The 26184-nt window shown below is 44.6% G+C and overlaps 1 protein-coding gene across 2 annotated transcripts in view; it reads right to left on the bottom strand.

The window, feature by feature from the left end:
- osbpl1a (oxysterol binding protein-like 1A) overlaps nt 1-6354 on the bottom strand; it is a 250691-nt gene extending 244337 nt beyond the window's left edge. For both annotated transcript variants that reach the window (XM_041190183.1, XM_041190185.1), the window contains exon 1: nt 6231-6354. The gene's annotated coding sequence lies outside the window, so the exon portion shown is untranslated. The remainder of the gene's footprint in view (nt 1-6230) is intronic.
- Between the last annotated feature and the right edge of the window lie 19830 nt (nt 6355-26184).

Here is a 26184-nt window from a genome sequence, read left to right as displayed (position 1 = left end):
CATTATTAAGGATGAGATTTCATAATACTTGGAAGTGCATGGTAAAATCGGGCAAAGTCAGCATGGTTTCATCAAGGGGAGGTCATGCCTGACAAATCTGTTAGAATTCTTTGAGGAGGTAACGAGTAGGTTAGACAAAGGAGAGCCAATGGATGTTATCTACTTGGACTTCTAGGCCTTTGACAAGGTGCCGCACAGGAGGCTGCTCAGTAAGATAAGACCTCATGGTGTTAGAGGCAAGGTACTAGCATGGATAGAAGATTGGCTGTCTGGCAGGAGGCAGAGAGTGGGGATAAGTGGGTCCTTCTCAGGATGGCGGCCGGTGACTAGTGGAGTTCCACAGCGGTCAGTGTTGGGACCACAACTTTTCACTTTATACATTAATGATCTAGATGAAGGAACTGAGGGCACCCTGGCTAAATTTGCAGTTGATACAAAGATAGATTGAGGGACAGGTAGTATTGAGGAGGCGGGGAGGCTGCAGAAGGATTTGGACAGGTTAGGAGAATGGGCAAAGAAGTGGCAGATGGAATACAACGTGGGGAAGTGTGAGGTCATGCACTTTGGTTGGAAGAATAGAGGCATAGATTATTTTCTAAATGGGGAGAGAATTCAGAAATCTGGAGTGCAAAGGGATTGGGAGTCCTAGTCCAGGATTCTCTTAAGGTTAACTTGCATGTTGAGTCGGTAGTTCGGAAGGCAAATGCAATGTTGGCATTTATTTCAAGAGGACTAGAATATAAAAGCAGGGATGTGCTGCTGAGGCTTTATAAGGCTCTGGTCAGACCACTTTTAGAATATTGTGAGCAATTTTGGGCCCCGTATCTCAGGAAGGATGTGCTGGCCCTGGAGAGGCTCCAGAGGAGGTTCATGAGAATGATCCCAGGAATGAAAGGCTTAACATATGAAGAATGTTTGAGGACTCTGGGTCTATACTCGATGGAGTTTAGAAGGATGAGGGGGGATCTGATTGAAACTTACAGAATACTGAAAGGCCTGGATAGAGTGGACGTGGGGAAGATGTTTCCATTAGTAGGAGAGACTAGGACCCGAGGGCACAGCCTCAGAGTAAAGGAAAGACCTTGTAGATGAGGAGAAACATCTTTAGCCGGAGAGTGGTGAATCTATGGAATTCATTGCCACAGAAATCTGTGGAGGCCAGGTCATTGAGTGTATTTAAGACCAAGATAGATAGGTTCTTGATTGGTAAGGGGATCAAAGGTTATGGGGAGAAGGCGGGAGAATGGGGTTGAGAAACTAATCAGCCATGATTGAATGGCAGAGCAGACTCGATGGGCCAAATGGCCTAATTTCTGCTCCTATGTCTTTTGGTCTAAGAGGAAACATCCTCTCAACATTCACCCCGTCAAGACCCTATATGTTTCAATCAAGTCGCCATTACTGTTCTAAACTCGTGATATAAACCTAACCTGAGCAACCTTTCCTCATAAGACAACCCACCCAATCCAGCAATTAGTCTAGTAAAACCTTCTCTGAACTGCTTCCAATGCATGTACATCCTTCCATAAATAAGGAGACCAATACTGTACACAGTGCTCCAGATATGGCCTCATCAATGTCCTGGATAAATGAAGTATAACCTCCCTACTTTTGTAATCAATTCTCCTCACAATAAATGATAACATTCTATTAGCTTTCCTAATTACTTGCTGTACCTGCATACTAACCTTTTGTGATTCATGCACTGGAACACCCAGATCCCTCTGAATCTCTCACCATTTAGATAATATGCATTTTTTCTATTCTTCCTGCCAAAATGGACAATTTCACATTTTCCCACATTATACTCCATCTGCTAGATCTTTGTCCACTCACCTAACCTACATTCTTTTGTAGCTCCCTTATGTCCTCTTCACAACTTACTATCGTACCTATCTTTGTGTCATGAGAAAATTTAGCAACCATACCTTTGGTCCCTTCATCCAAGTCGTTTGTATAAGTTGTAAAAAGTTGAGGCCCCAGCACTGATCCCTGTGGCACACCATTCGTTACATCCTACTGACCAGAAAAAGACCCACTCATGCCTACCCTCCATTTTCTGTTAGCTAGCCAATCTTCTATCCATGCCAATAAGTTATCCCCTACACCATAAGCTTTTGTTTTTCACAATAAGCTTTAACGTGGCACCTTATCAAATGTCTTCTGGAAACCTAAATACAGCACATCCACTGGTTCCCATTTATCCAAAGCATATGTTACTTCTTCCAAGAACTCCAATAAATTGATTAAATATGATTTCCCTTTCACAAAATCATGTTGACTCTGCCTGATTGCCCTGATTTTTTCTAAGTGCCCTGCTATAGCATCTTTTTCCCTATGACAGATGTTAGGCTAACTGGCCTGCAGTTTCCTGCTTTCTGTCTTCCGCACTTTTTGAATAAAGGACTTACCACTTGCTATTTTCCAAACTAGGGAATTTTGGAAAATTAAAACCAACGCATCACCTATTTCACTAGCCACTTCTTTTAAGACTCTAGGAAGAAGCCCATCAGGACCCGGAGATTTGTCATCTCGCAGCTCCAACAATTTTCTCAGTGCCACTTTCCAGGCAATTGTAACTTCCCCAAGTTCCTCTCTCCCTTCCATTTCCCAATTTCCAGCTATTTCTGGAATGTTACTTGGATCCTCTATAGGGAAGACCGATGCAAAATACCTGTTCATTTCATCTGTGATTTCCTTTTCCATTATTAATTCCCCAGGCTCACTTTCTAAAGGACCAACGCTCACTTTGTTAACTCTTTTCCTTTTAAAATATTTTTGGAAAGTCTTGCTATCTGACTTTATATTTCTAGCTAGCATTCTCTCATGCTCTAATTTTTCCCTCATCATCGATCTTTTGGTCATTCTTTGCTGTTTTTTTATATTCTGTCCAATCTTTTGGCCTCCCAGCCGTGTTTGTGCAATTATAGGCTTTTTCTTAAGTTTGAAGCTATCTTTAATTGTTTTAGTTCACCATGGTCCTTCCCTTGGAATTTTTCTTTCTCATTGGAATGTATCTATTCTGTGTATTCTGAAATATCCTCTTAAATATCTGCCACTGCATCTCTATTGACATTTCCCCTAATCTAATTTGCCAGTTCGCGTTAGCTAGTTTCTGCTTTCATGCCCTCAAAAATTGCCTTTACTTAAGTTTAAAATACTCATCTTGGACCCACTCTTCTCTCCCTTAAAATTCAATCATATTATGATCACTGCTCACTAGGTGTGCCTTCATTATGAGGTCAATAATTAATCCTATCTTGTTGCACAATATCAGGTCTAGTAAAACCTACTCTCTGGTTGATGTCAGAACGTGTTGTTCTAAGAAACTATCCTAAAAAATATTCTTTGAGTTCCTCATTTAGGTTACCTTTTCCCATCTGATTTTCCCAGTCTATATGTAGATTGAAATCCCCCATGATTATTGCCATGCCTTTTTACAAGCTCTCATTATCTCTTCCTTTATACCCTGTCCTACTGTATGGTTACAGTTAGGAGGCCTATATACCACTCCTACAAGTGACTTCTTGCCTTGATCATTTCTCATCTCTACCCAAACCATTTCTACATCCTGGTTTCCTGAACTTGGGTCAACTCTCTCTAATGTGCTAATACCATCATTAATTAACAGACCCCCCCCACCTCCCCACCTTTTCCTAACTTCCTATCCTTCCTAAATGTCATGTACCCTTCAATATTCAGGTCCCAATCTATGTCATCCTGCAGTCATATCTCTGCATATTGGCAATTGGACTCTAATAGCCATTACAATCAGCACCCTCTTCTCATGAAGTATAAATTGTTGCTCCCTTTGCATTTGGCATTCTTGCGAATGTCCTGAAGAGTGCAAAATGAAAAGCTTTGACGTATCTTTTTTCAGAGGTACAAAAGTACGTTAGTGAACCAGTTGAGTTTTTACAACACTCCAACAGCTTCGTTATATTTTTTAACCAATTTATCCAGATTTATCTTTTATTTTAGTCTTTTCACAACCTTGTCGTACTGAACCCAAAGATACGCTTCTGACCACATAGTCATGCCATCACCAAGACCTATTTCCACTTCCGTAACATTGTCCGACTTCTCCCCTGTCTCAGCTCATCTACTGCTGAAACCCTCATTAATGCCTTCATTACCTCTGGACTTAACTATTCTAAAGAAAATTCCAAAGTGGGGAATCTCAAACTAGGGGACATAGTTACAGAATAAGGGGACATGCATTTAAAACTGAGATGCAAAGGAATTTCTTCTCTCAGAGGGTAGTGAATGTCTGGAACTCTCTACCCCAGAGAGTTGTGGAGGCTAGATCACTGGAAGTATTTAAAGAGGAGGTCGAGAGATTTTTGAAATATCGGGGAGTTGAGGGCTATGAGGAGCTGGCACGAAAAGAGGAGTTGAGGCCTGGGGCAGATCAGCCATGACCTTATTGAATGGCGGGGCAGGCTTGAGGGGCCAAAAGGCCTACTCCTGCTCCTATTTCTTATGTTCTTAAAGCACTCTTAACTGGTCTCCCACATTCTACCCTCCAAAGAGTTGAGGTTATCAAAAATTCTGCTGCCTGTGTCTCAACACACAGGAATTCCTGTTTCTCCTGTCACCCGTGCTCACTGAACAACTTTGGTTCCTGTCAAGCGATGCCTTAATCTCAAAATTCTCATCCTTGTTTTCAAATCCCTCCTTGGCCTCACCCCTCTCTATCTCTGTAATCTCCTCCAGTTGCACAATGCTGTTCGAATTCTGGCCGACCGAGCAACCCCAATTTTAACTGTTCCACCTTTAGCACCCGGGCCTAGAGCAGCCTGGGGCCCGAGATCCGGAATTTCCCTCCCGACACCTCTTCACCTCACTTTCGCCCTCAAAAACTCCTGGAAACATTTCTTTTTTGATCACTTTTAGTCATCTGACCCAATATCTCATGTGACTTTGGAGTCATTTTCTTTCACCTGAAGCACCTCAGGATGTTTTATTACATTAAAGGGACACCGTAAATATACCTTTAGGTAGTCAGCTTTTTAAAAAAGCAATGTGAATTCATAAACTGCGATAATTTGTACTCCAGATTACCGGTGCAGCAATAGTGAGAAAAATAATTTTCCATTGTCACATGTAATGTTGCAATTCTTCAGAAAAACTTCAAGCTGCTGTCAGTTTGTAACATGAGGGAAAACAATGTTCCGACTTCTAAACACCATGCTTTTATCAATCCAGAAATTACACATTTTGTAAACAATTAAGAATTTCATACTTGGAGTTTAATTCCATGCTTTTCTTTTTAAAAAAGCGTTTTTAATGAAGTCACCAAGCACACTCTCAAACACCTGTGACACAGGGACAGCACAGCGACACATCCGCTGAAAACCTTTAAAATCATAGAATGGTCACAGCACAGGAAGCCATTCAGCCCCTCAGGTTCCTGCTGACTCTCCAAGAGCAAATCGCCTTGTCCCGCACCCCTGCCCTTCCCCTGCAGCCTTAACAATCGGGTGCTCGTCCCATTCCCTAACGTAAATCACATTTGAATCTGCCACCACCACACTCTTAGGTAGCGCCTAACCACTTAACATATAAACAAATGCTTTTCCCCATCATGTGGCCTTTGGTTCTTTTGCCATTCACCTTCAACCATTGTCCTCTGGTACTTGACCTTCCTGCCAACAGGGAACAGTTTCTCCCCACCCCATGCCCCTCACAGTTTTGAACACCTCCATCAAATCTTCCACTGAAGCACGTGTAAACATGCTTCCTGCGACAACCTGAAGGATAGATGCTCTATCACCATGGGCCACTCCGAGAATCTCAGTGCAGGAGGCCACTCGGCCTGTCGTGTTTGCACCGGCTCTCAGCCCACGCCATTCGCCTAGTGCTAGCCCTCCAACCTCTCTCCCCAATCATCCTGCACATTCTTCCCTTTTCAGCTCACAGCCTGGCTCCCTCTTGAAAGCCTGGACTGGATTCCTTGCACGACCTCCCTCCCTCCCTCCCAGCCACAAAACTTTCACGTCTGCCAGCAGCTATGCTGCAGCCAGAGGAGGAGGAGGAATGGCTGGAAGTTGAAGTAAAAGTTTGTACCCAACCCCTTCAGGAAACACAGCAACCCCCCACTCCCTTCCCCTCCCCTCTGTGGTGGTCCAGTACATCAGATCGACACAACAACAACAACAACAACAAAGTGCAAATTTAATCACTGCCCATCCTGCTGATCTTGCAGTCCCCGCCCTGCTCGACTTTACCTGTTACATTGAAACCACAAGTAACCAGGGCAGCGACCGCCAGCGCCGGGTTCCAGTGCAGCGCGTGACCACAATGTAACAAAATTCTGACAATGTAACACACTCACTGACACACACACGCATATATATATATACACACACAGGGGGATTCCCCAGGGGAGGGAGTTTCCTGTTCGCAACGCAGCACCGGCAAGCCGCGTAGGACAAACCTCGAAACGGCCAGGAGGCCCACGTTTAAAACCCGGGCGGGCTGCGAATCTCTTTTTTTTAAATAATAATAATAACAATAATAATAAAAAAATATAACTGCACAGGCTGGGGGGAGGGAAGGGGAAACCCCTCCCCTTCCCCCTCCCCTTCCCTCCCGCAATGTGCAAATGAGCCACGTGCAAAAATTAGCTTGCAATTCGGGGACGCGCGCGCGTTTTGAATATTGAGGTGGTGAAAATTGGAACATCTGCCTGTAAAGGGGGCTCTCTCACACACAACCCCCCAGACCGTCTTGGAGACTCTGGGAGTGAAAGATTGATTCGGGAATCGCCCTGGAATGAACAAGGGGGGTCCAGGCTAGAGATACAGGACTGATTCCCAATTAAACAGCCCCAGTCACTCAGGCTCAAAAGAGCCGGGTGCATTTACTTTATCAGGTTTACATTTGACCTAATAGAGGACTAGACACCAGTGAAAGGGCTGCATAGCATCCCTATTGATGGGTTATTCCAGAGGGTGCTGGTGTTGGAACAGGGTTCAAAATAACCAAAACTTACCACTTATCTTGCAGAGTCACAACAATATCATGACTACAGCCCCTCACACCACCCCGCTTCCTGTAAGGACTCCATCCCATTCTCTCAGTTCCTTCGCCTCCGTCGCATCTGTTCTGATGATGCCACTTTCCAAAACAGTTCCTCTGACATGTCCTCCTTCTTCCTTAAACGAGGTTTTCCACCCACGGTCGTTGACAGGGCCCTCAACCGTGTCCGGCCCATCTCCCGCACATCCGCCCTCACACCTTCCTCTCCCTCCCAGAAACATGATAGGGTCCCCCTTGTCCTCACTTATTACCCCACCAGCCTCCGCATTCAAAGGATCATCCTCTGTCATTTCCGCCAACTCCAGCATGATGCCACCATCAAACACATCTTCCCTTCACCCCCCCCGCCCCCAGCGGCATTCTGAAGGGATGGTTCCCTCCGGGACTCCCTCGTCCATTCCTCCATCACCCCCTACACCACAACTCCCTCCCATGGCACATTTCCATGCAACCCCCTCCCATGGCACCTGCCCCTTCACTTCCCCTCTCCTCACCGTCCAAGGGCCCAAACACTCCTTTCAAGTGAAGCAGCATTTCACTTGCACTTCCCTCAACTTAGTCTACTGCATTCGTTGTTCCAATGTGGTCTCCTCTACATTGGAGAGACCAAACGTAAACTGGGCGACCGCTTTGCAGAACACCTTCGGTCTGTCAGCAAGCATGACCCAGACCTCCCTGTCGCTTGCCATTTCAACCCTCCACCCTGCTCTCTTGCCCACATGTCCATCCTTGGCCTGCTGCATTGTTCCAGTGAAGCTCAAGGCAAACTGGAGGAACAACACCTCATCTTCCGACTAGGCACTTTACAGCCTTCCAGACTGAATATTGAGTTCAACAACTTTAGATCATGAACTCTCTCCTCCATCCCCACCCCCTTTCCGATCCCCGCCCCTTTTTTTCCAATAATTTATATAGATTTTTCTTTTCCCACCTATTTCCATTATTTTTAAATGTATTTCCATCCATTGTTTTATCTCTACCTTTTAGCCTTTTTTGATCCCTTCCCTTCACCCCACCCCCACTAGGGTTATCTGTACCTTGCTCGTCCTGCTTTCTACCCTTAATTAGCACATTCCTTAGATAATATCACCACCTTCAACACCTCTTTGTCCTTTTGTCTGTGACATCTTTTGGTTATCTCCACCTATCACTGGCTCTACTTGTCCCCCCATCCAACCGCCCCTCGCACCCCCCCCCACCCCCCCCCATTAAACCAGCTTATATTTCACCTCTACTATTTTTACTTAGTTCTGTTGAAGGGTCATTCGGACTCAAAACATTAACTGTGTTCCTCTCCGCAGATGCTGCCAGACCTGCTGAGTTTTTCCAGGTCTTTTTGTTTTTGTTTTGGATTTCCAGCATCCGCAGTTTTTTGCTTTTAATATCATTACTTTGTTGACCGACTCACAGACTTGAGTCTCACTCGGCTGAGACTCCCAGGCTCAGTCTCCCACAGGCTGTCCTGGAAATAAGGGACAAAAGGGGGTCCCTGAAGGGATGCGGGACAAACAGTCAAAATAAGGGAAAATCTCTTAAAATCCAGACAGTTGGTCACCCTACCCTGTATTGGGCTTGGACTGGTTTCTCTGGGGGTTTTATTTTGCCTCTCCCCGTGTTTACATGCTGCTGTTTTGCTTTTGTAAAAAATGTCTTGTCCTGATGCTGCGGCCAACATGAAGCATGGGTCAGATTGATGGAGCGGCTGGGCCTTGTTCTGTCCATCAACCTTCTATATTGGCGACTCCTGCATATTACTGCGAGAAACCCTGAGAGAAAATGCAGCGAGGCATTTTAAAAAAAAATACTTCTTTTCATTTTGCTCCAATACAATTCTTTTTATAAAAGCCTTTGGGTGGAGGGGGGGGGTGGCAAAAGGCTATTTGACCAATGGGGAGTTTGGGAGCAATGTTCGGGAGACGTTGCGCAGCGATTCAGCGTCCCCCGTGCAGGCTTCACACAAATCGGCCTCTTTAAATTAATGAGCCCGTGAAGAACAAATTTAAAGGGGCCGTGCACTTAAAGAAATCGCCTGCCCTCTCATTGGAGGAGGGAGGTCATGTGACGGGACTGGTATTCCAGCAGCAGCGGGCGGGGGCAGTCATCACGCGGGAAGCCCGAGGAAGGGCCCCTCGTTCAAAGGCACTCAGTGCCTGACGGGGATACCCGACATCGGGAAGTGCAGTGCCAGCTGACACCTACCCCTCTGCCCTTCCTCCTGAGTGGCCGGCCTCTGATTGGCAGGCAGCGCTCGCAGGGGTGGGATTTCTGCCACCAGGTCCTAAATCCTGGGGACGGCCCATCGCTGGCCAGTTAAGTGCCTGATAAGCAATTAATTCCAGTGGGTCTCGCTCAGCAGAGGTGATGCGGTCACCCGGGACTCCTGCCGGTTCTTTGGCCAGCAGGTGGGACCCCCATCGCCAACATCAAAAGGCTAAGACTGGAACTGAGCATGGGCCAATCAGATTTTCATTTTCACTCAAAGTTCCCAAAAACAGTGGGGTCTGGTGCACTACAATCAGCTTTAATCCAGTGCGCAAACTATAATCTTACGTCTACCTTTGTGGATACAAATGCAGAAGATGGTGAAACATGTGTCATTGATCTTCTCAGTGTAAACAGCTGCATAACTCATGAATGACAAAACGCCTAATGATCTGTCTCATACTGAGAAAGAGCATCTTATCACGTGACATGAGCCCTCTTATAATAGTTCCTGCACGATTTCTGCTGAGAAAAGATAATTGTTTTTGTTCAGACACGATCAATTGACGCTGATCTCTTCAGAGGATAAAACATCCGCGACACATTTTTTTTAAAAAAAGAACTTGCATTTAAAGTGTTGTCATCATCAGGGAAATGTTGGATGTGAGAGTTATGATGTGTCATCGGCCCAACCAACTTCAGCTGCTTCATCAATGACCTTCCTTCCATCATAAGGTCAGAATTGGGGATGTTTGCTGATGATTGCACAATGTTCAGCACCATTCACGACTCCTCAGATACTGAAGCAGTCCATGTCCAAATGCAGCAAAACCAGGTGAATATCCAGGATTGGGCTGACAAGTAGTGTCATGAAGCTATTAATGTATATAATATTTTGGAAAATATTTTTCTTTTTAAATAAAGGCTTAGTTTGCAGGTGTGAGTTAATTAGATTAAAGTCAGTAGTCTGGGTGCTTTGATATATATATTAGTTTGAGATGTAAACAGAGAGGTAGAGTGTATTTGCATTTTTTGAATAGAGCATTCAAGAAGTTGGGTGAAAACTTGATGCCTTTCTAGCAGCTACCAAGCAAATGTTTATATTATTAATAAAATTTGGTTCAATGAATAGGGTTTCATTGTTAAAAGGATAAGTTCAAAGAGACTGGTGAGATAATGAGAATTTGAATTCAATCAGTGGTGGTAGGTATAACTTCAGTAGTTTTCGGGTGTGCAGAGCAGAGGCAATGTGAGATCAAAAGGCAGCTGCAAGCCTCCAACTGGCTCCACAGTGAAAAGAACCGCATTTTAAATTCAGAAGGTGAAATGCTTTGCCTGATGTTTGGTTAAGTCTATGGGTTGCTGTTGCCTGAATGGAGATTAGTTTGGGAATTTGTTAAAAGTTAAGATAGCAGTAATTTGTAGCCATGTATACATATATTTTAACCTGTGGTAAATTAATAAAATGTTTAATTTAGTTGAATGTAAAACCTCGAGAGCTGATAGTCTAATTCCTGAATTTAGTGTCGCATCTCAAACATAACGCTTAAAATTATAGGTTATGACAGTTGTTTAAAGTTTCCCTCTGGGATTTTTAAATAACTCAGCTTTGCCAACTGTATCAGTCATAACAATTGGGGGTTGTGCCAGGATAAATTATATTTCTATTTGCTTGATTGGTTAGGAGTTGGTGGATCTTAAAGCTTATGGGTATGAGAGGCTCTTTGAATTCAGGAGTTGGTGAGATATTTTAGAAGTGGTGAGACTGCGAGATGGCTTTGATAATTGCTGAGACTTGGCTGGGAGTAGAAGAGATAACTCTAATTGATCCCCTTTTCTCAAATATCTATTTTTTAATTTATATATATATTTTCCCCACTTATTTTTATTTTTATTATTTTTTAAATTTATTTCCACTCATTGTTTTATCCCCACCTTTAAGCCTATTTCGATCTTTTTTCCCACACCATCCCCTCCCCCATCCCCACCCCCATTAGGGCCATCTGTCACTTGCTCATTCTGCTTTCTACTCTTAATGTCACCATTAGCACCTCCTTTAGCCAGTATCAACACCCCTTTGACCTTTTGTTTATGACATTTTTTGCAATCTCTCCTTTGCCTCCATCTATCACTGGCCTTCTAACCAGCTTCACCTGCCCCACCCCCACTTAAACAGTACATAGTTCACCACATTTTTACTTCTCTTTAGTTCTCAAGAAGAGTCATACGGACTCGAAATGTTAACTCTGTCTTTCTCTCCACGGATGCTGTCAGACCTGCTGAGTTTTACCAGCAATTTTTGTTTTTGTTTCAGATTTCCAGCATCTGCAGTATTTTGCTCTAATTGGGTTGGAGGGAACAGCCAACCCAAGTTAACAGAGTTGATGGATATGTTACAATTGGGGTTACCTGCAGGAGCTAGGAAGTCTGATATAGTTAAAAGTATAGCACAGTATCTAGGGACTTCCCAGGTCCCCTGTATCTACAGTTGGAAGTGAAACCTGACACTAGTGAATCACAGCTGGAGGTAGTGAGACTTCAGTTGCAAATGAAAAAGCTTGAATTAGAAGCAAAGGACAGAGAAATGGCTTTTAAAAGGTAATTAGAAATTGCGAAGATGGAGAAGGAAGAAAGAGAGAGAGAGAGAAAGAGGATTCCAATGGAAAATATTGGCAGTTAGAAAAGAGACTTTAGTAGGTGAGGAAGGATTTATCTCTAGAGTAGAACCCAGTGGGGATATCTTTAAATTTGTACAAGCTCTTCTTAAGTTTGAGGAAAAAGATTTTGAAGCATTCATTATTTCATTTGAGAAGCTAGCTAAACAGATGAAATGGCCTCAGGAAAACTGGACATTATTATTACAGTCTAAGTTATTAGGTAGGGGGCTTGAGGTATATGCTTCACTTTCAGAAGAAATGTCGATGAATTATGATGTGGTGAAAAAAGTTATTTTGAATGCATATGAGTTGGTTCCTGAAGCATTCAGGCAGAAATTTAGAAATATGAGAAAACAGCCTGGGCAAACTTATATTGTGTTTGAAAGAGGAAAACAAAGTAATTTTGACTGGTGGATATGGGCATTAAAAATAGAGACAGCCTATGCAGCTCTTAGGATAGTCATTCTTTTGGAAGAATTTAAAGATTTAATCCCTTAGGTAGTGAGAACACATGTGGAGGAACAGATTGTTGTTGATTCTGTAAGACAAGCAGCAGAGATAGCTGATGATTATGAGTTAGTCATAGAGCTACACCTTTTTTCCATCACCCTTTCCAATTGGAAAAGGATAAAATGTGGGATGGTGAAAGGAAGGCAGGTAGTTAGGGAAAAGAAGGAGTAACTGGAAGTTCCCAGAAAGTTTTTTCTCAGAACAAAAAGGAAGGTGCTGACCCCACGCCCACCAACCTATCAATGGCCAAATTAGGCCATTGACAGAGGCAATTCAATAATTAAAGGACCTACCTGTCCAACCTTAAGGTTGGTGGGCAGGCCAGGAGCCCCTGTGGGGAATAGAAAAAGCATGAAACCTCATCCACGGGTGGGATGATGTTTCACGTAGCTTTTAAAAAATGTTAATAAAGTTTTTGTGAAAATTATGGGCACGTTACATGAGGGGACATGTTAGGGAAATTTTATTTTTCTAATTTTAGGTTTTTGACATTTACAGCTGAACTCCCTGAGGCAGCACTTAGCCTCAGGGAGATGAGTGTGCTCTCTCGTGCGCATGCGCGATAGGGCGCACTCTCGATTTTGGGATTCCCCCCCTGCTCGCACAGGGAGCACATCACGCTTCTGTGTAGATGTCACGTTGGGGGCGAACCTTAATTGGCCCGCCCACGTAAAATGGCACCGCGCCCCTGATTGGGGGCGCCAATCGGAAGCATGTCTGTGCATCCCTGCCCATCAACTTTCCCCCCCCCGACAGTGGGTAAATTCAGCCCTATGTATATGTCTATATATGTGTCTTAATTGGGTTAAAGCCAGCTACTTATCATGGTAATAAATTGTGGACATGTGTATGTGTTTAATTTGTTGTTAAATTATGTTATGATTCCAGCTGAGGTTACTTCTGGACACGCCTGATCCCAGAGTGAAACCCAGCTCAATAAACCCTAACTTATATTGTTTTTTTAAATACATGGAGAGTACTACTGAACAGAAGCACAGGAATCAGCTGATGAACTTTTAACAAAAGAATAAAACATTTATTCAACAAGAAAAGATGAACTACGGGCAGGACTTTCCCCTCGTTGGTGGGGGGGAAGTTGAAGTGTGGGCCCGATTGGGGGCGCGCCGCCAATTAAGGCCCACCCAGCGTGACATCTGCACAGAAGCGCTATGCACTCCCTGTGCAGGCAACAGGGGGAAATCCCTCAGCTGAGAGCGCGCTCCTTCGCACATGTGCACGAAAGAGCGCATTCATCTCTCTGAGGCTAAGTGCAGCCTCAGGGAGATCGGCTCTACAATAAAAAATATTAAAAATAGAAAAAAATCCCTGACATGTCCCCTCATGTGAACTGTCACATGAGTTGGAACATGTCCATAACTTTTTTAAAAACTTTAATTAAATTTTTTAAAACCTACATGAAGCCTCATCCCGCCCATGGATGAGGTTTGATGCTTTTTCTAATGCCCACCAGGGCTCCCGGCCTGCCCACTAACCTTAAGATTGGACGGGCAGGTCCATTAATTACTTCAATAACTCTGTCATTGGCCTCAATTGGCCATTGACAGGTCGGTGGGTGCACAGCTCATTTTACTGAGCCCCCACCCACCTGAAAATTTAAATGGGGCGCGGTGACATCGGGAGTTCTGCCCAATGCCACCGCACATCATTTTACACATCGGTGAGCAGGCCCCGCCCCCCCACTTGCTGATGGGAAAATCCTGCTCTATATTACAATACTCCTTCACTCCCAACTATACTTTTACAGATTTGTAAGGATAACACAAGTTACAAAAGCTATCTTATACTCTAATGTTCACAGTAAGTACACAGTCCATGTAAACCAATGGCAACCTGTGGTCAGACACACCACACACTGAAGCTAAGTGACAGATGCCACCTGAAACAGATGCTATGGATCTCTCCTCAACTCCCCCCCCCCCCCGCCTCCCCCAGATGCTTATCACACTGTGAGCCAACCAGTCTCACTGGATTCTGTCCTTCACACGAGGGATTCCTTCTCCCAAACTGATGTTTTCACTCAGATGCCTTCCACAAGGATTCATCTCCAGGGTTTCAAACTCTCCTTCTGATGTTCCTCTTTCCTGGGTCACCACATGCACTCAATCTGTCTTCCATGCATTCTCTCTCTTACTGAATCAACCTTAACAGTACACCACCGCTTCACATGCCCATAGCAATGAATTACAGACCTTCTGTTGTCTCTTTGAACCTTCTTGCTTCTTGCAAGCTGTTCTCAATTTAAATCAGAAGCTTGGAGCCTTTCTCTCTGCCCCTCACTTTAAAGCTGAAACTCATTCCTAACACCCCACAAATACAACTATAACTTACTTAGGCTAATCTTTATTTCCTAACAATTAATAAATGTTTAATTTAGTTTTATTTAAAAAAAACCTCTTGAAGCTTGGTGGTCTTATTCCTGAATTCAGAGCTGCATTTCAAACATACCAATTGAAAATATAGGTTATGACAGTTGTTCAAGTTTCCCTCTGGGATTTAAACAACTCAGCCTTTACCAACAGCTGTTTCATAACACTGGGTAATGTAATTTCTCCTCATCTTCCTCCCTGGTTCTTTTGTCAGTTTCTTTGAATCTGTGGCTTCTGGTTACTGACCTTCCTACTAGTGGAAATGGATTCTCCTTATGTTCTTCATCAAAGCAGTAATGATTTAAAACACCGATGTAAAACCTGTAATTAACAGGAGTTTGGATGAGGTTTTGTGTAGCGATAGGAGTTAAAATGGAAACTGTTCTTTTGACTAAGTGCCAAATGATAGACCAGAGATACTCCATGGGCTGAATTTTCCCCCTGTTGGAGGGGAGGGAAGTTGAATGGCAGGTGTGCACAGGCACGCTTCCAATTGGCACCCCCAGTTGGGGGCGCAGCACCATTTGACGTAAGCGGGCCAATTAAGGCCCGCCCAGCGTGACGTCCGCACAGAAGCGCGATGTGCTCCTTGTGCGGGCGGAGAGGGTATTCCAAAATCGAGTGTGCGCCCTATCGCGCATGCACACGAAAGAGCACACTCATCTCCCTGAGGCTAAGTGCAGCCTCAGGGAGATCAGCTGTAAATGTCAAAAACCTAAAAATGTAAAAATAAAATTCCCCTCATGTGACAATGTCACATGAGTTGGCACATGTCCATAATTTGCACAAAAACTTTTTCAAAATTTTTTAAAACCTACATGAGATTTCACCCCGCCCGTGGATGAGGTTTCACGCTTTCTCTGATTCCCGCTGGGGCTTCTGGCCTGTCCGTCAACCTTAAGGTTGGACATGAAGGTCCTTTAAATACTTAACTGCTTCTGTCAATGGCCTTCCTGAAAATTTAAATGGGGTGCAGTGATGTCAGGAGTTTCCCCCGATGTCACCGTCGGTGACCAGGCCCCGACCCCGCACGCCAACGCGTAAAATCCTGCCCCATGTGTGTGAAGGAGGCAGATTTATTATCCATGAATTAACATTTTATTAATTTGTTCATGAGGGGTGGGCTTTGCTGATAAGGCCAGCAATTATTGCCCATCCCTAATTGCCCCCGAGAACGTGGTGGTGAGCTGCCTTCTTTAACCGCTGCAGTCCATTTATTGTAAACACACCCACTGTTGGGAAGGGAGTTCCAGTATTTTGATCCAGTGGCAGTGAAAGGAACATTGATATAATTCCAAGTCAGGATGGTCTATGACTTGGAGGGGAACTTTCCTATTTGTCGGCTCTCTTGTCCTTCTGGATGGTAGTGCTTGTGGGTTTGGAAGATGCTGTCAAAGGAGACGTGGTGAGCTTCTGCGCTGCCTCTGGTAGATGGTACACACACTGCTGTCACCGTGTGCTGATGGAAGGAGTGAATGTTTAAGATGGTGGATAGGGTGCCAATCAAGTGGGCTGCTTTGTCCTGGATGGTGTCAAGCTTCTTGAGTGTTGTGGGAGCTGCACTCATCCAGGCAAGCGGGGAGTATTCCATCACACTCCTGACTTGTGCCTTGTAGATGGTGGACAGGCTTTGGGGAGTCAGGAGGTGAGTTACTCGTTGCAGGATTCCTAGCCTCTCTCTGACCTCTTCTTGTAGCCACAGTATTTATATGGATCGTCTAGTTCAGTTTCTGGTCAATGGTGACCACCCCCAACCCACCCCAGGATATTGATGGTGGGGGATTCAGCATGGTAATGACATTGAATGTCAAGTGGTGTTGTTAGATTCTCTCTTGTTGGAGGTTGTCTTTACCTGGCACATGCGTGGCAAGAATGCTACTTGCCAATTACCAGCCCAAGCCTGAATGTTGTCCAAGTCTTACTGCAGATGATAAAGGATCCCCTTTGCTGCAGATCAGTCGTCTAAGTAAATCTTTCATTTCTATAGTGTTTTTCATGGCCTCACGTCTCAGTGCACATTACAGTAAATGAAGCATTTTTGAAGTGTAGCCATTGTTGTAATGTGGGAAATGCAGCCACCAATTTGCACACAGCAAACTCCAACAAACAGCATTGTAATAGTGATGAGACAACCTATTCTTGTGATGTTGGTTGAGGATAAATATTAGCCAGGGCATCGGGGAGAACTCCCCTACTCTTCTTCAAAATATTGCCCTGCAATCTTTTACAACCACCTGAGAGGGCAGAAGTCTCAACTGAAAGACAGCACCTCTGACAGTGCAGCACTCCCTCAGTAATGGCACAGGGAGCCAGGCTGGATATTGAGCTCAAGTCTTCGATCATTTGTGCTCACAATATTTGATAACGGTGACATTGTCAATGAAAATAAGGAATTGGGCACACGATCTAATTGGTGGGGTGTCCCACAAGGATCTGTGTTGGGCCTCAACTATCCACCACATTTATTCATGACGTAGATAATGGGATAGGAAACCACACCGACGCAAGATTGCTGATGACACAAAGATAGGCAGCTTTGTAAGCCATGTCGATGGAAGTAGAACATTACAAACAAATATTGATAGATTAAGTGAATGAGCAAAAACGTGGCAAATGGATTTTATAGCAGGCAAGTGTGATGTCATCAACTTTCAACCTAAGAATGATAGAACACAGGAATGCAAGAATTAGGAGCAGGAGGTAGACCTTTTGGCCCATCGAGCCTGCTCCGCCATTCAATACGACCATGGCTGGTCTTGGGTTTCAACTCCCCATATCCCTTGATTCCCAGAGAGACCAAAAATGTGCCTATCCCACAGCCTTAAATATATTCAACAATGGGGCATCCACAACCCTCTGGGGTAGAGAATTCCAAAGATTCACAATCCTCTGAGTGAAGGAATTTCTCCTCATCTCAGTCCTAAATGATCAGCCCCCCTCATCCTGAGACTGTGACCCCGCACCCCCCCACCCCCCACCCCACCATGTTTTAGAATCTCCGACCAGGGGAAACAATATTTCCTCGTCCACCCTAGCAAGGCCCGAACATGATACTTCCAAGATAGTGTAAAGAGCATTGTTTTTATTTAATTTTCTGGGACTACGACTCCAAGGTTGGACTGTGGCTTTGAAAGCCTACAGCGGCTGCAATTTAAAAAAAAACACGTTCCCTGAAACAGGAAGAAAAAATCTGCAGTGTTACTACTTGTTGGAACAGCGTGTGCCAGGCTGGACGATGGTGCCGGAAAGGACATGGTTTAAGAGAGAACTGCCTAGCAACGGCGTTTGATTGGCTGATGACCAGGTGACCAGGGTTTTTTTTTGTGATAGCAGTAGCCATGAGAAGGATCCTAACCTAAGGAAACACCTTAACAACCTCTCTCTCTCTCATGTGTTTTTAAAATTCAGCCATAGTAATTTGCTGGCTATTCCTCACATCTCCGTATCCTGTTTTTTTTTTCAGAAACCCCCTGTCAAGAGAGAAGCGGAGAAATCACAAGTAGAAATATTCAACGAGTAAACTATAGACTGGAAGTGCTGAAAGATCACTTCGTGTTAGCAGTACAAGTATGCAAGGAACTTGGAAGACTTCAAGCAGAATCAACTCACGTAGCCCTGTACTCCAGATTGATGCTATCAAACTGTTTTTAACCTTAAAAATCCTTGTGTGTCTGATTTGTGTGTTTGTGTTTAGGGGTTAAAAAGGGGTAGAGTAAGTCATTGAGTTAAAAATTAGCCGTTCATATTTCTTTCTTTTGTCATTGGTTAAAAAAAAACAATTTGTTTAATAAACAGTTACTGACTTGTTAAAGTTTACAGCCCTGGTGCTTGTATTCTGTTAATCTAAATTAAATTAAATTACACAGTTAGGGCAATTTGGTGACCTGATTAAACTTTCTCACGCTTGTCGTAGCTTGAGGAGCAGTGGGTCTTGACATTACAGCGCGTTATCCCCAGTGAGTCGCGACGATAGTGAAAAGCTAGATGCAGCGGAGGTCAAAAGGACTTGAGGGTCCAGATGCAAAGGACGTTAAAATGCTGTGAAAAGGTATAAAAAAATGATCCAGAAGGCAAATAGGATGCTCTGGAGGAATATATTACAAGGGGGTAGAAGTTGTGCTTTAGCTATTCAAAGCCCTGGTTAGACCTCAACTCATCTAATTGGTTTGAAATGTCGCAAAATATTGTCATCTCAATTTAGCAAATGGCAACATTGTGTGTATTTCTCCGTTGAATTAAAATTTTACCAAGCATAGAAAATGGCTGCTGCCCTCTAATGGATTAAATCGGTTCTGCTTTTAACCAGAAGATCATTTAGTTCCAATTGCACGAGAATAGGTGGCAATTCTGATATACCACTGCTAATCTGTCAAGAAGCAGTTAGAATTTACACTGTACATCTAATGTTCATGCAACATATTTGTTCAAGAATTTAGTATAAACCAACTTCACTGTCCTTGAACCGCTGCAGTCCCTGTGGTGTAGGTACACCCACAGTGCTGTTAGGGAGGGAGCTCCAGGATTGTGACCTGGCGACAGTGAAGGAACGGCCGATATATTTCCAAGTCAGGACGGTGAGTGGCTTGGAGGGGAACTTCCAGGTGGTTGTGTTCCTATGTGTCTGCTGCCCTTGTCCTTCTAGGTGGTAGTGGTGGTGGGTTTGGAAGGTGCTGTTGAAGGAGTCCTGGTGAGTTCCTGCGGTTCACCTTGTAGATGGTACACACACTGCTGCTGCTACTCTTCATTGGTGGATGGTAATCTTTTGTCAAAACATATTTTAATAGAATAGTGAACTGATGCTTCAAAATTAAATTTGCAAAGTTCAATCAGTGAGATCCTACTGTAGACACAATGAAGTAATGAAATTATTTGATTTCCAAATGCAGTAAAATGTACCTATGGCATTTTTCATCATGTTATCCTCTTTTTGAGCCATTTTTCCAAGGTAATAATTGATGTCCATAGAATGTTATCTTTACTAGTTGGTCTTGCGAGTTATTTAGGACCAGGACTACAGGAGAAAGAATTGGCTTACATATGAACATACGAAATAGGAGCAGGAGTAGGCCATTCAGCCCCTTGAGCCTGCTCCACCATTCATTAAGATCATGGCCGATCTGTTTGTTTCAAATTCCACATTCCCATCTACCCCCAATAACCTTTGATTTCCCTGACTAACAAGAATCTATCTACAACAAAAACACATGGAAAAACTCAGCAGGTCTGACCGCATCTGCGGAGAGGGATACAGTTGACGTTTTGAGTCCGTATGACCCTTCATCAGAACTAAGACATATAGAAATGAGATTAAATATAAGCTGGTAGAGGGGGGTGCGACAGGTAGAGCTTGATAGGGGGCCAGTGATAGGTGGAGGCCAAGAAGAGATTGCCAAAGATGTCATAGACAAAAGGACAAAGGGGTGTTGATGGTGGTGATGTTATCTAAAGGAGGTGCTAATGGTGACATTAAGGGTAGAAAGCAGGACAAGCAACTGACAGATAGCCCTAGTGGGGGTGGGGTGGGGGGAAGGGATCGAAATAGGCTAAAAGGTGGAGATAAAACAATGGATGGAAATACATTTAAAAATATGAGGGAAAGGAAAAATATGTTTGTAAAAAAATTATAATTATTGGAAAAAGGGGGATCAGAAAGGGGGTGGGGAAGGAGGAGAGAGTTCATGATCTAAAGTTGTTGAACTCAATATTCAGTCCAGAAGGCTGTAAAGTGCCCAGTTGGAAGATGAGGTGCTGTTCCTCCAGTTTGCGTTGAGTTTCACTGGAAAAATGCAGCAGGCCAAGGACAGACATGTGGGCAAGAGAGCAGGGTGGAGTGTTGAAATGGCAAGCGACAGGGAGGTCTGGGTCATGCTTGCGGACAGACTAAAGGTGTTCTGCAAAGCAGTCACCCAGTCTGCGTTTGGTCTCTCCAATGTAGAGGAAACCACATTGGGAGCAGCGAATGCAGTAGACTAAATTGAGGGACGTGCAAGTGAAATGCTGCTTCACTTAAAAGGAGTGTTTGGGCCGTTGGACGGTGAGGAGGGGGGAAGTAAAGGGGCAGGTGTTGCACCTTAAGCGGTTGTATGGGAAGGTGCCGTGGGAGGGGGTTGAAGTGTAGGGGGTGATGGAGGAGTGGACATGGGTATCCCGGAGGGAACAGTCCCTATGGAATGGTCCTTAAGGAATGCCGACAGGTGGGGTGAAGGGAAGATGTGTTTGGTGGCGGAGGATGATCCTTTGAATGTGGAGGCTGGTGGGGTGATAAGTGAGGACAAGGGGGACCCTATCGTGTTTCTGGGAGGGAGAGGAAGGTGTGAGGGCGGATGTGCGGGATATGGGCCGGACACGATTGAGGACCCTGTCAACCACCGTGGGTGGAAAACCTTGGTTAAGAAAGAAGGAGGACATGTCAGAGGAACTGTTTTTGAAAGTGGCATCATCAGAACAGATGTGATAGAGGTGAAGGAACTGAGAGAATGGGATGGAGTCCTTACAGGAATTGGGGTGTGAGGAGCTGTAGTCAAGGTAGCTGTGGGAGTCGGTAGGCTTGTAATGATTATTGGTGGACAGTCTATCACCAGAAATTGAGACTGAGAGGTCAAGGAAGGTAAGGGAAGTGTCAGTAGACCACATGAAAATGATGGAGGGGTGGAATTTGGAAGCAAAATTAATAAATTTTTCCAGATCCAGACGAGAGCATGAAGCAGCACTGAAGCAGTCATTGATATACTGGAGAAAGAGTTGTGGGAGGGGGCCGGAGTAGGACTGGAACAAGGAATGTTCCACATACCCCATAAAGAGACAGGCATAGCTGGGGCCCATGCGGGTACCCATAGCCACACCTTTTATTTGGAGGAAGTGAGAGGAGTTTAAGGAGAAATTGTTCAGTGAGAGAACAAGTTCAGCCAGACGGAGGAGTAGTGGTGGATGGGGATTGTTCGAGGAAGAAGCAGAGAGCGATCAGACCATCCCAGCAGGGGATGGAGGTGTAGAGGGATTGGATGTGAAGAGGAGGCGGTTGGGGCCAGGGAACTGGAAATTGTTGATATGATGTAGGGCGTGGGAGGAATTGCGGATGTAGGTGGGAAGGGACTGGACAAGGGGAGAGAGAACGGAGTCAAGATAGCAAGAAATGAGTTCCATGGGGCAGGAACAGGCTGACATGATTGGTCTGCTGGGACAGTCCTGTTTGTGGATTTTGGGTAGGAGGTAGAATTGGGCTGTCCGAGGTTGGGCGACTATCAGGTTGGAAGCTGTGGAGGGAAGATCTCCAGAAGGGATGAGGTCAATGACAGTCCTGGAAACAATGGCTTGATGTTCAGTGGTGGGGTCATGGTCCAGGGACAGGTAGGAGGAAGTGTCTGCGAGTTGACACTCAGCCTCTACGAGGTAGAGGTCAGTGCACCAGACAACAACAGCACCACCTTTGTCAGTGGGTTTGATGACAAAGTCAGGGTTGGACCTGAGAGAACGGGGTGCAGCAAGTTCAGAAAGGTTAGAATGGCTGAGAGGAGCAGAGTAATTGAGACGACTGATGTCACACCAACAGTTCTCAATGTAAAGATCAAGAGCAGGTAAATATCCAGAGGGAGGGGTCCAGGTGGAGGGAGAATATTGGAGGTGGGTGAAAGGATCCATTGAATGGGGAGAGGACTCCTGCCCAAAGAAGTGAGCCCGGAGACGAAGACGGCGGAAGAAGAGTTCAGCATCATGCCGAGTCTGAAATTCATTGAGGTGAGGGTGTAAGGGTATGAAACTGAGTCCTTTGCTGAGTACTGAATGTTCAGCATCAGGGAGGGAAAGGTCAGGGGGTATAGTGAATACACGGCCGGGGCTGGGATTGGAAGACGGGGTGGGGACAGAGGGACAGGCAGGGGTGGAGGGTCCTGGATGGGTGTTGGTGTCGATGAGTTGTTGGAGCTTGCGTTGCTTTGCATCTGAAAGAAAGAAACAAAGTTTCTTGTTGAGGCGTCGGATGAGACGAAGAATAAAATGAAACTGGGTGCAAGTCAATCTATCTACCTCTGCCTTAAAAATATTCAGTGACCCGACCTCTACCACATTCTGAGGCAGAGAGTTCCATATTCGCACAACCCTCTGAGAGAAAAAAACTCTCCTCATCTCTGTCATAAAAGGGTGACACCTAATTTTAAAACAGTGCCCCCTAGTTCTAGATTCACCCACAAGAGGAAACATCCTTTCCATGTCCATCTTGTCAAGGCCATTCAGGATCTTGATTACTTCAATCAAATCACCCCTCACTCTTCTAAACTCCAGTGGAAACAAGCCCAGTCTGTCCAACCTTTCCTCATAAGACAATCCACTCATTCCAGGTATCAATCTAGTAAACCTCCTCTGAATCACCTCCAATACATTTACATCCTTCCTTAAATAAGGAGACCAAAACTGCCCACAGTATTCGAGGTGCGGTCTCACCAATGCCCTGTATAACTGAAGCATAACATCCTTACTTTTGTGTTAAATTCCTCTTGTAATAAAGGATAGCATTCCATTAGCCTTCTTAATCACCCGCTGTAACTGTATAGTAACTTTTTGTGACTCATGCACTCGAACACCTAGATCAGTTGCACCTTGGAACTCTGCAGTTGTTCTCCGTTTAATACTCTGCTTTTTTATTCTTCCTACCGAAGTGAACAACTTCTCATTTTCCCGCATTAAACTCCATCTGCCAGATTTTTGCCCACTCACTCAACCTATCTTTAACCATCTGCAACCTCCTCATGTCCTCTTCGTAAAAACATACTTTTCTACCTACCTTTGTGTCATCTCTCTTCCTAAGATTTGACAAGAGGATTTTGCAGCTCATCCAAAGACAATCAATCTTCATAAGATTACATGGGATATATGGCACAGAAGCAGGTCATTCGGCCCAACCAGTTCATACAGGTGTTTATACCCAGCCAAGCAATGCAGAGACAGTGAGCAAGCTAGATGAGGTGATGGTGAGGTAGAGCTGGGTGTCTTCAGAGTACATGCGGCAGCTGACCCCGTAACTGTTGGTATCGGCAAGGGACAGCGTCCACGTGTGAAAGAGAACAAGGGTAGATCTCTGCGAGATTCAAGAAATAACAATGTGGGGTTGGTAGCAACACAATTGCTAGAAATACTCTCTCTATGACTGGTTAGGTATGGAATCAGGGAAGGACAGTCTCACCGAGCCGGAGAAGGGAGCGGCACTGTTGAAGGAGGATGGTGTGGTCAACAGTGTCGAAGAATTCAGCTCATCAGCTAAAGTGACTCATTTGGAACAGGAAGCAGTGAATGTTACAAGAATTCACAAGAATAAAACATTTACAGCCAATATTTTCACAATACAGCATGGCATTAGTAATCTCATTGTATCATATTGAAGGAGGCCATTCAGTCCTTTGTGCCTGTGCTGACTCTTTGAAAGAGCTATCCAATTAGACCCACTTTCCCTGATATGTTCCCCCCATAATGCTATAAAATTTTCCTTTTCAGGTATTTTTAAAAAATTCATTTTATGGGATGTGGGCGTCATTGGCTGGGCCAGCATTTATTGCCCATCCCTAATTGCCCTTGAGAAGGTGGTGGTGAGCCTCCTGCTTGAACTGCTACAGTCCAATATATATCCAGTATATATTCAATCCATTTTGAATTAAGAAAGGATAGACCTGATTATTTTTTCAATGGTAAAAAATGAAGACCCGTGAAGGTCCAAAGAGCTTTAGAGGTCCAAGTAGACAAAGTGATCAAGTACCAAAAATGATCAAAAAGGTGAATAGAATGTTAGCTTTTATTACTAGAGCACTGGAATATAAAGGGGAGGACATTTTGCATAGATTTAAAGTAAGAGGCAGGAGGTTTAGAGGGGGTGTGAGGAAGAACCCTTTCACCCAGAGGGTGGTGGGAATCTGGAACTCACTGTCTGAAAGGGTGGTAGAGGCAGAAACCCTCATTACATTTAAGAAATATTTGGATGTGCATTTGCCAAGGGCCTAGTGCTGGAAAATGGGATTAGAATAGTTAGGTACTTGTTTGACCGGCGCAGACTCAATGGGCCAAAGGGCCTTTTTCTGCGCTGCAGACCCCTATGACCCTAACTGTGCAAAGCACGGGTTAAACAGGTAAGACATTTCTATGGTGCCCTTGACAACCTCAAAACATCCCAAAGTGCTTTACAGCCAATGAAGCATAGTCACCATTAGGGTGTAGGTTACGCCACATCTCGAGTACTGTTTACAGTTCTAGATACCGCATCTTAGAAAGAAAATATTGACCTTGAAAGGGGTGCAGTGCAGATTCACCATTGAGCCCCACCGGATTTAATTAGTAATTTTAAACCAGAGATGGATAGCTTTTTACTAGACAAGGGCATACAAGAACATGAAGCCAAGGTATTTGGATGGAGTGAGGTAACAGATTGACTATGATGTTACTGAATGGTAGAGCAGGCTCCAAGGGCTGAATGGCCTACTCCTGTTCCTATGTTCCTAGTTCCTTTTTGATAGTTACAATTGAAAAGATTCCCCCTGCCCTTTCAGGCAGTAGATTCCAGACCACAACAATTCGCTGCATTAAAAAATAAATCCCCTCCTCTCCCCTCTGCTTCCTTTGCTGATTACCTCAAACCTGTGTGCTCTGTTGATGCTATTTTTATTCCTAAGGCTCAATTAACATTCAATCCTTTATGAAATAATGCATAGGATCATCGAATGGTTACAGCACAGGAGGAGGCCATATGGTCCATGGTGTCTGTGCTGGCTCTCTGCGAAACCAACTCAGATGATCCCACTCCCCTACATTTTTCTCGTATTTTCCCTTGAGGTAATCATGCAATGCACAGCATTTTCCTGCAGATTCAAACAAGATTTTTTGAATACAATCTTTAACTTCAGCCACACATCAAGAAAAACATTCCCTTTTTGTAACATAATTCTAATAAAGGCAAAATACTGTGGATGCTGGAAATCTTTGATTTAATTCTAATCGCACATGGACAATCCATCCTCTACTGGAGAAACCATGAATGGATAAGTGGGGCATCCGCCCTCACACCTTCCTCTCCTTCCCAAAAACACGATAAGGTCCCCCTTGTCCTCACTTATCACCCCACCAGCCTCCGCATTCAAAGGATCATCCTCCACCATTTCTGCCAACACCAGCATGATGCCACCACCAAACACATCTTTCCTTCACTCCCCCCTCCTCACCCCACTGGCGGCATTCCACAGGGATCATTCACTCTGGGACACCCTGGTCCACTGTTCCATCACCCCCTACACCTCAACCCCCTCCTACGGCACCTTCCCATGCAACCGCAGAAGGTGCAACACCTGCCCCTTCACTTTCCCTCTCCTCACCGTCCAAGGGTCCAAACACTCCTTTCAGGTGAAGCATTT

This window comes from Carcharodon carcharias, chromosome 6 (genome assembly GCF_017639515.1).
Source record: "Carcharodon carcharias isolate sCarCar2 chromosome 6, sCarCar2.pri, whole genome shotgun sequence".
In the NCBI taxonomy this organism is placed as follows: Eukaryota; Metazoa; Chordata; class Chondrichthyes; order Lamniformes; family Lamnidae; genus Carcharodon; species Carcharodon carcharias.
This window is presented reverse-complemented; position numbering and strand designations above follow the sequence as displayed.